This window comes from Tursiops truncatus, chromosome 15, assembly GCF_011762595.2.
Source record: "Tursiops truncatus isolate mTurTru1 chromosome 15, mTurTru1.mat.Y, whole genome shotgun sequence".
NCBI lineage: Eukaryota > Metazoa > Chordata > Mammalia > Artiodactyla > Delphinidae > Tursiops > Tursiops truncatus.
This window is the reverse complement of record NC_047048.1, coordinates 2,161,349-2,167,808: the sequence shown is the minus strand read 5'-3', so window position 1 is coordinate 2,167,808 and position 6,460 is coordinate 2,161,349. Positions and strand designations below refer to the sequence as shown.

The 6,460-nt window shown below is 54.9% G+C and overlaps 1 protein-coding gene across 9 annotated transcripts in view; it reads left to right on the top strand.

Annotated features, from left to right (window-relative positions):
• Positions 1–430: 430 nt before the first annotated feature.
• Positions 431–6,460, top strand: part of CARD11 (caspase recruitment domain family member 11) — a 112,847-nt gene continuing 106,817 nt past the window's right edge. For 3 of the 9 annotated variants that reach the window (XR_012325942.1, XM_033839794.2, XM_033839793.2), the window contains exon 1: positions 443–788. The gene's annotated coding sequence lies outside the window, so the exon portion shown is untranslated. Of the gene's footprint in view, positions 789–956; positions 1,294–6,460 lie in introns of those variants that run through there. The other 6 variants (XM_033839791.2, XM_073791835.1, XR_012325943.1 and 3 more) reach the window with 5 other exon arrangements.

Sequence of the window (6,460 nt, the reverse complement as noted above, 5' to 3'; positions counted from 1 at the left end):
GAGGCAGCGGGGTGACAGACTGTCGCCATCACGGGTCCAGGAGGGGTGTGTGCGGCCCTCGGAGGTGTGCTGACCGCCAGGCAAGCCCCAGGAAGCTTCCGGAACAGAGGCTGAGGGAGAGAAGAGCCCTGGGGGTGCCCAAGGCTGCAGGATCCCTTGCTTCCCACTTCTCTGTGGGAAAAGCCTCCCCCGCAGATGGCAGTGACGCCTCTGGGAGTTCTTCAAAACGGGGCCAATTCCTCCGAGAGGGCAGCTGCTCCAACCTCCCTCCCACGCAGCGCCTGGAGAGCCTTCAAGGGGGTGTCCCTTCCCGCGGCCGCGCCGGGCTCTTGGTGTCGGAGCCGGCTGGGGACTGCGGCCCAGGCAGGGGTCCAGCCGCACGCGACCCGGGGCGGGGCCTCCCCAGGCCCGCCGGGGTCTCGCGGCCCCGGGCCCAGCCCTCCCGCCCCACCTCCTCGCCGCCCTCCCCGCGGCCGGGACCCAGGCTCCGCCCCTCCCCTCCCCCTCTTCCTTATCTCTTTTTCTAACCTTTTGCATTTTTTTTTAGTCTCATTTCCTGTCGGGTTTTGCATTCCCCTCCCCCCTTCCAGCCTGTGACACACTTTCTCTCCTTTTTTCTCTCTTTTGCCTCCTTTGGCCTCCGGACTGCTGCCCGTGTGGCGCGCGGCCCCCTACCGGCCCTGCAGCCCCTGGGTCGGCTGCGCCCCTCGCACGGTCCGGGCGGTGGGGACCGAGGGCCGCGGCCCCGGGGGGAAGACGGCGGCCTGCGCGGAGCCTGAGCGGCCCAGGTAGGCGCGGCGGACGCGGGGGTGGGGACACGGGGGACGGCGGGGGCGCGCTGGGGCGGCGCGGTCGTGCGGAGGGGGGACGCGGGGGGCCCGGGGTCCTCGGCGGGCGGCGCGGAGTCGCGGCGCCGTGCGGGGGTCAGGAGGGGCTCGCTTTTCTGGTCCAGCGCTACCGGACCGCCATCCCTCTCTCACCATCTCTTTCCCCCTTTCCCCTCTGGCTCCATCTCTATCTCCCTCTCCCCGCCTGCGTTTGGAGAACTTTATCTCCACTTTCCATCTCCCTGTATCCCGCCTCCGAGTTCCTCTCGGACCGTCTGTCTCTGGGTGGCCCCGCCTGGCAAAGTCCCCAGCCCCTCAGAGAAGAAAGGGATGAAAGGGGGGGCGGGCCCGGCAGGGCGCCCCTCGGTGCCCCTGCCCCAGAAGGAGGAAAAGAACATTTCTAAGACCTGAAAGGACAGGAAGTTTCCAGACCACAGCCGGGCCTGACGCGGAGGCTCCCGAGAAGGTGGAGCCCCTGGGAGGGGAGGGGAGGAGAGGGGAGGGCAGGGGGAAGGACAGCCCCTCCCACGGGGAGAGTGTGGAACCAGGAGGGGCCCAGGTTCCCCGCAAAGCCAGGATGAGGTCCTAGTGGCCTCGTGCCTGAAGTCCCCACCCCCGTGACCCTGACCCGCCCCGCCAGCACACTGCCCAGGCTGGAAGGGCCCTCCGTGGTCTCCTGAACTTTCGGCACAGGGAAGGGAGAGGGCTTCTCTGTCCCTTCAGAGTTCAGAGCACAGTTGGAGGGGCCCCAGGGAGACAGTTACGGTGCAGGGAGCAGGGCCTGCTTGACGGGGCGTGTGTCGGAGCTCCCAGCTTCCTGGCACCTGGTCTGGAGAGTGTCTGCAGAGGACCAGCCCCACAAACCTGGTCCTGTGGACCAAACCCATCTGTGCCCAGCCTGCCCCCAAACCTTTGATTTGTGGTAGGAAAGAATTTCTCCTGACAAAGTGTAAAAGGCTGCCAGCCTCCCAAGGAAGGAAAGAAACGTTGGTCCATCACTGGACGATTATTGGGTGCCTCCTCTGTGGTTATTGGGTGCCGGAAGTCCCGAGCCGTAGGTTAATGCGAGGACAGGAATTTAGCTACAGTGTTCCACTTCTGTCCTTGCCCTGAGTCTCCACTTCTCTCTAAGCCCCTGGCAGCTGTAAAGAAATGATGGTCCCCGCTGTGGGCCGGGGCTGGTCAGAGGGCAAAGGGAGCCTGGGACTGACTCAGCCTCCTCACATCCCAGCAAAATGGTTTGGATGGCTGTGCATTTCAGTAGCACCCATATCAAAAAGGAAGTCTGTTAGTCCCACCAGCCCGTACAGTCCTGACTCTGTGTACAAATGTTCCTTTGTGTGATTTTTTTTTAAATTGTGGTAAAATACACATGACATAAAATTTACATCTTAACGACTTTTAAGTGTACAGTTCAGGGGTATTAAGTACATTCACATTGGTGTACAACCATCTCCACCATCCACCTCCAGAACTTTCCATCCTCCCGAACTGAAACTCTGTCGTCATTAAACAACTCCCCATCCCCTTCTCCAGCCCCTAGAAACCACCCTTCTACTTTCTGTCTCTATGAATTTGACTCCTCTAGGACCCCATGTAAGTGGCATCCTGCAGTATTTGTTCTTCTGTGTCTGGCTTATGTCACTGAGCATGATCTCCTCAAGGTTCACCCATGTTGTAGCAGGCGTCAGAATTTCCTTCCTTTTTAAGGCTGAATAATATTCCATTGTGTGGACGGACCACAGTTTGTTTATCCATTAATCCTTTATGTGATCTTTTATTTTTCATTTTTTTAAGATCTAATTTTATTTATTTTTGGCTGTGTTGGGTTTTCGTTGCAGTGCGCGGGCTTCTCCTTGCGGTGGCTTCTCTTGTTGCGGAGCCTGGACTCTAAGCCTGCTGGCTTCAGTAGTTGTGGCTCACGGGCTCTAGAGCGCAGGCTCAGTAGTTGTGGCTCGCAGTTCTAGAGTGCAGGCTCAGCAGTTGTGGCGCGCGGGCTTAGTTGCTCCACGACATGTGGGATCCTCCCGGACCAGGGCTCGAACCTGTGTCCCCTGCATTGGCAGGCGGATTCTTATCCACTGCACCACCAGGGAAGTCCCTATGTGATCTTTTAAAATGACTTGTAAACCTAACTCTTCTTCTAAAGGTGGTGGCCCTTGTTTGAATCACTCAGTGGGCACTGTCTGGGTGACACTGTACCAGGTACCGTCGGGGACACACAGAAGGAACGAGAGACCCAGACATCCTCCTCTAAATAGTTCAGGCCCTACAGTCGTGTTGCCATGACCAGAGGGTGGCAGAGACTCAAACTAGAGGAAAGGATTGAGGGAAGGAAGGATGGCGGGAGGCGAGTGTGGGCGATGGTGGGACTCAGAGAGTCCAGCAGTCAGTGGAAGGTTCCAGGCTGAGACTGTGCTGGTGGGGCAACATCCCAACTAACTTCTCCACTTTCCGACGTGCGTTTCTCCACCTTTCCAGTGGAAACCTTGCGGTGCCTGGTTTGCTCATGATAGCACTTCATGCGTGAAGGGCCAGATCGAGTCCCAGTGCTCAGGTGATTATGGTGAAAAGGGACACCAGATGCTGATAAACAGAGCTCCTCCCAGGAGTTTAAAACTGCCTTCCGTCCTCTCTTGCTTTGTCCCCACACTTGGCCTTGGAGACAGTGAGTGCGTCCTGGTAATCGGGACGATGGTGAAGTCCCGCGAGGGCCGGAATGCCCAGATGACCACCCCGACGCAGAGTGTGACCAGATCTGTGAAACTTGGGTTAAAAGAGGTCAGATCAAGGGGGAAAGGCCTCAGGAGGTCCACGGTCCGCCTTCTGGGTCGGAGGCTGAGGCGGGGGGTGGGAAGGAGCTTCGGGCTATGGCCCAGACGCGGCTTCCCGTCGTGACTGCCCACCTGGGCCGGCCTGTCATCCCTTCAGCTCTCTGGGAGTCATCTCTCCCCAGTGAAATCAGGATATTAATACTGATTCTTTTCAGTCTTGTCAGTTACACCAAGCATGAAATGAGCAAACTCGAGATGTGCTATACTCTTCCCGTTGCTGTTACTCCTGAGATCCGGGGAGGATAAGAGGATGGACGCTCGGGTCCGGACCTGGGGCTGGAGTGCGGCTTTCCCCACCCCGCGCCGAGTGGACTTCCTTTCTTAGTGTCCTGCTCTGCAGTCCTGATCTTCCAGGGCAGCCGAGAGGATTGAAGGAAATCTACCCTGTAGACGTACTGCATTATCCAGGAGGTCTGGAGCATTTTGATTGATTTAAATACGGGAACAGAAAGAAAAGGAAAAGAGGACTATCAAGGAAGCCCCTTAAAACCGCTTTTCTGCTAAAGGAAAATGAGACTGGCAGATTCCCAGGTGCCAGCCTCGTCACCCGTGCCACGGCGCATGGGAAGAACACGGCTTGTGCGCTTCACACGCAAGGAACACGCCCCGTACACCTTCCCCCAAAGTCTCCTTGAGCAGCTCCTGCTTGTGGGTCGATGGTTTTAATGGGGTGACTGTTTCCAGGGGGGTGACCTTTTTGGTTGTGTTTTGTTCAGGGCTCTGAGAATATAACGGTCGCTGTCAGATTGGTGCAATGGGCCAGTGCCGCGGGGTAATGAAGGGTCCCCGCTCCTGCCTCTGGCAACGACGCTCTGTCTTCGCTGGTCGAGTCCCGCAGTCAAGCTCCCCAGGCTCATGTCTTATGTCACAGTCCTCTGGTCCTCCCAGCTCCTCACAAGTGGGTGAGCCGGAGCAAGGGCTCCATCCTCCCCGGGTGGTTTCTGTGTCAGGGGTGTAACCTTCCTTCTCACCCCAAATCCAACTCTGGAATGTACGTCCTCATACTCGAGTGTGGCTGTGACAGAGCGGGGCCCCAGGCTCTGTCCACATACTTCACAAATCCTGCAGGTACCACAGCAACACCTGTCACACTCTGCTTTGTACAGTCAGCGCCATCCCCCGGTGCTGGACCCGTCCACTGAGAGGCAGACTCCTCCAAGTGGAAAGATCTACGGACCTGGAGCCAGGCAGAAAGGGCGTCTGCCCCGGCTCTGCCGCGTACTAGCTGCGTGACCTCGGGAAAGTCACCGGTGGCTCTGAGCCTCAATGGCCACGTGTGTAAAATGAAAGCACCACCCCTACATTAACATAGACCAAAGTGTTTCCAAATGAGAGTGCTCTGCTTTTAAAGGTACTTCTGACTCGGTTATTTTGGACAGAGTTGGGGGTAGGAGGTAGGGTAGAGTGACGAATTCGATGCAAAACTGAATTTATCTGAGAGAGCTATTTCCTTAGTTTACAGAGAACTCTCAGAGGAAATCAGGGAGGTGCAGGAATCGGCACACTTCTTCTGTAGAGGTCCAGATAGTAAATACCTGAGGCTCTGAGAGCCAGAAGGTCCCTGTGGAAACGGCTCTGCTCTGTTCTTGCCATGTGGCCGGATCTGGCCAGTGGGGCAGGATGGGCAGTGCAGGGGTGGGCCCTCCACTGCAGTTTGCTGACTCCAGAATTAGAGAACTCGACCCAAGAGAAAAATGCTTAAAGGATGTGAACAAGCAGAATATGAACAGACCAGTCAATTTACAATGAACGAATGCGAAGTAATACAACAGAGATACGCCTTTTTTTCACTGTCAGACTGGCAGAGATCAAAACACTTGATAAAACGTTGTATTGGCGAGAGAAACGGGAAGCAGGTAGTCTAATACGCTGTGGATTTGACAATATGTACCAGCATAAGTGAATCAACCCAAGAATTCCACTTCTAAGAATTATCTCACAGGCAGACTTGTCCATCTTTCTGTGCACGCTGATGTTAACGGTAGCATTGTTTTTAATGGGAATAAACTTGAAACCACACAAATGCTCCTCGAAAGCAAGATCCCTCCATCGAGTGGAATTCTGTGAGGCCTTTACTGAGACAGGGGCATAGAGGGAGTTTCTGGAAGAAAGCACTAGCATGTGTAAGAAACTGCTCTAGTCGGACGTCTGGGGAATGGTGGCTGGGTGGACGAAGGGGAAAATTCTAGTATTCTTTTTTTTTTTTAACATCTTTATTGGAGTATAATTGCTTTACAATGGTGTGTTAGTTTCTGCTTTATAACAAAGTGAATCAGTTATACATATACATATGTCCCCATATCTCTTCCCTCTTGCATCTCCCTCCCCATCCCACCCCTCTAGGTAGTCACAAAGCACGGAGCTGACCTCCCTGTGCTATGCGGCTGCTTCCCGCTAGCTATCTGTTTTACGTTTGGTAGTGTATATATGTCCATGCCACTCTCTCACTTTGTCCCAGCTTACCCTTCCCCCTCCCTGTGTCCTCAAGTCCATTCTCTCTAGGAGGTCTGCGTCTTTATTCCCGTCTTGCCCCTAGGTCCTTCATGACAATTTTTTCTTTGTTTGTTTGTTTAGATTCCATATATGTGTTAGCATACAGTATTTGTCTTTCTCTTTCTGACTTACTTCACTCTGTAAGACAGTCTCTAGGTCCATCCACCTCACTGCAAATAACTCAGTTTCGTTCCTTTTTATGGCTGAGTAATATTCCATTGTATATATGTGCCACATCTTCTTTATCCATTCATCTGTTGATGGGCACTTCGGTTGCTTCCATGTCCTGGCTATTGTAAATAGAGC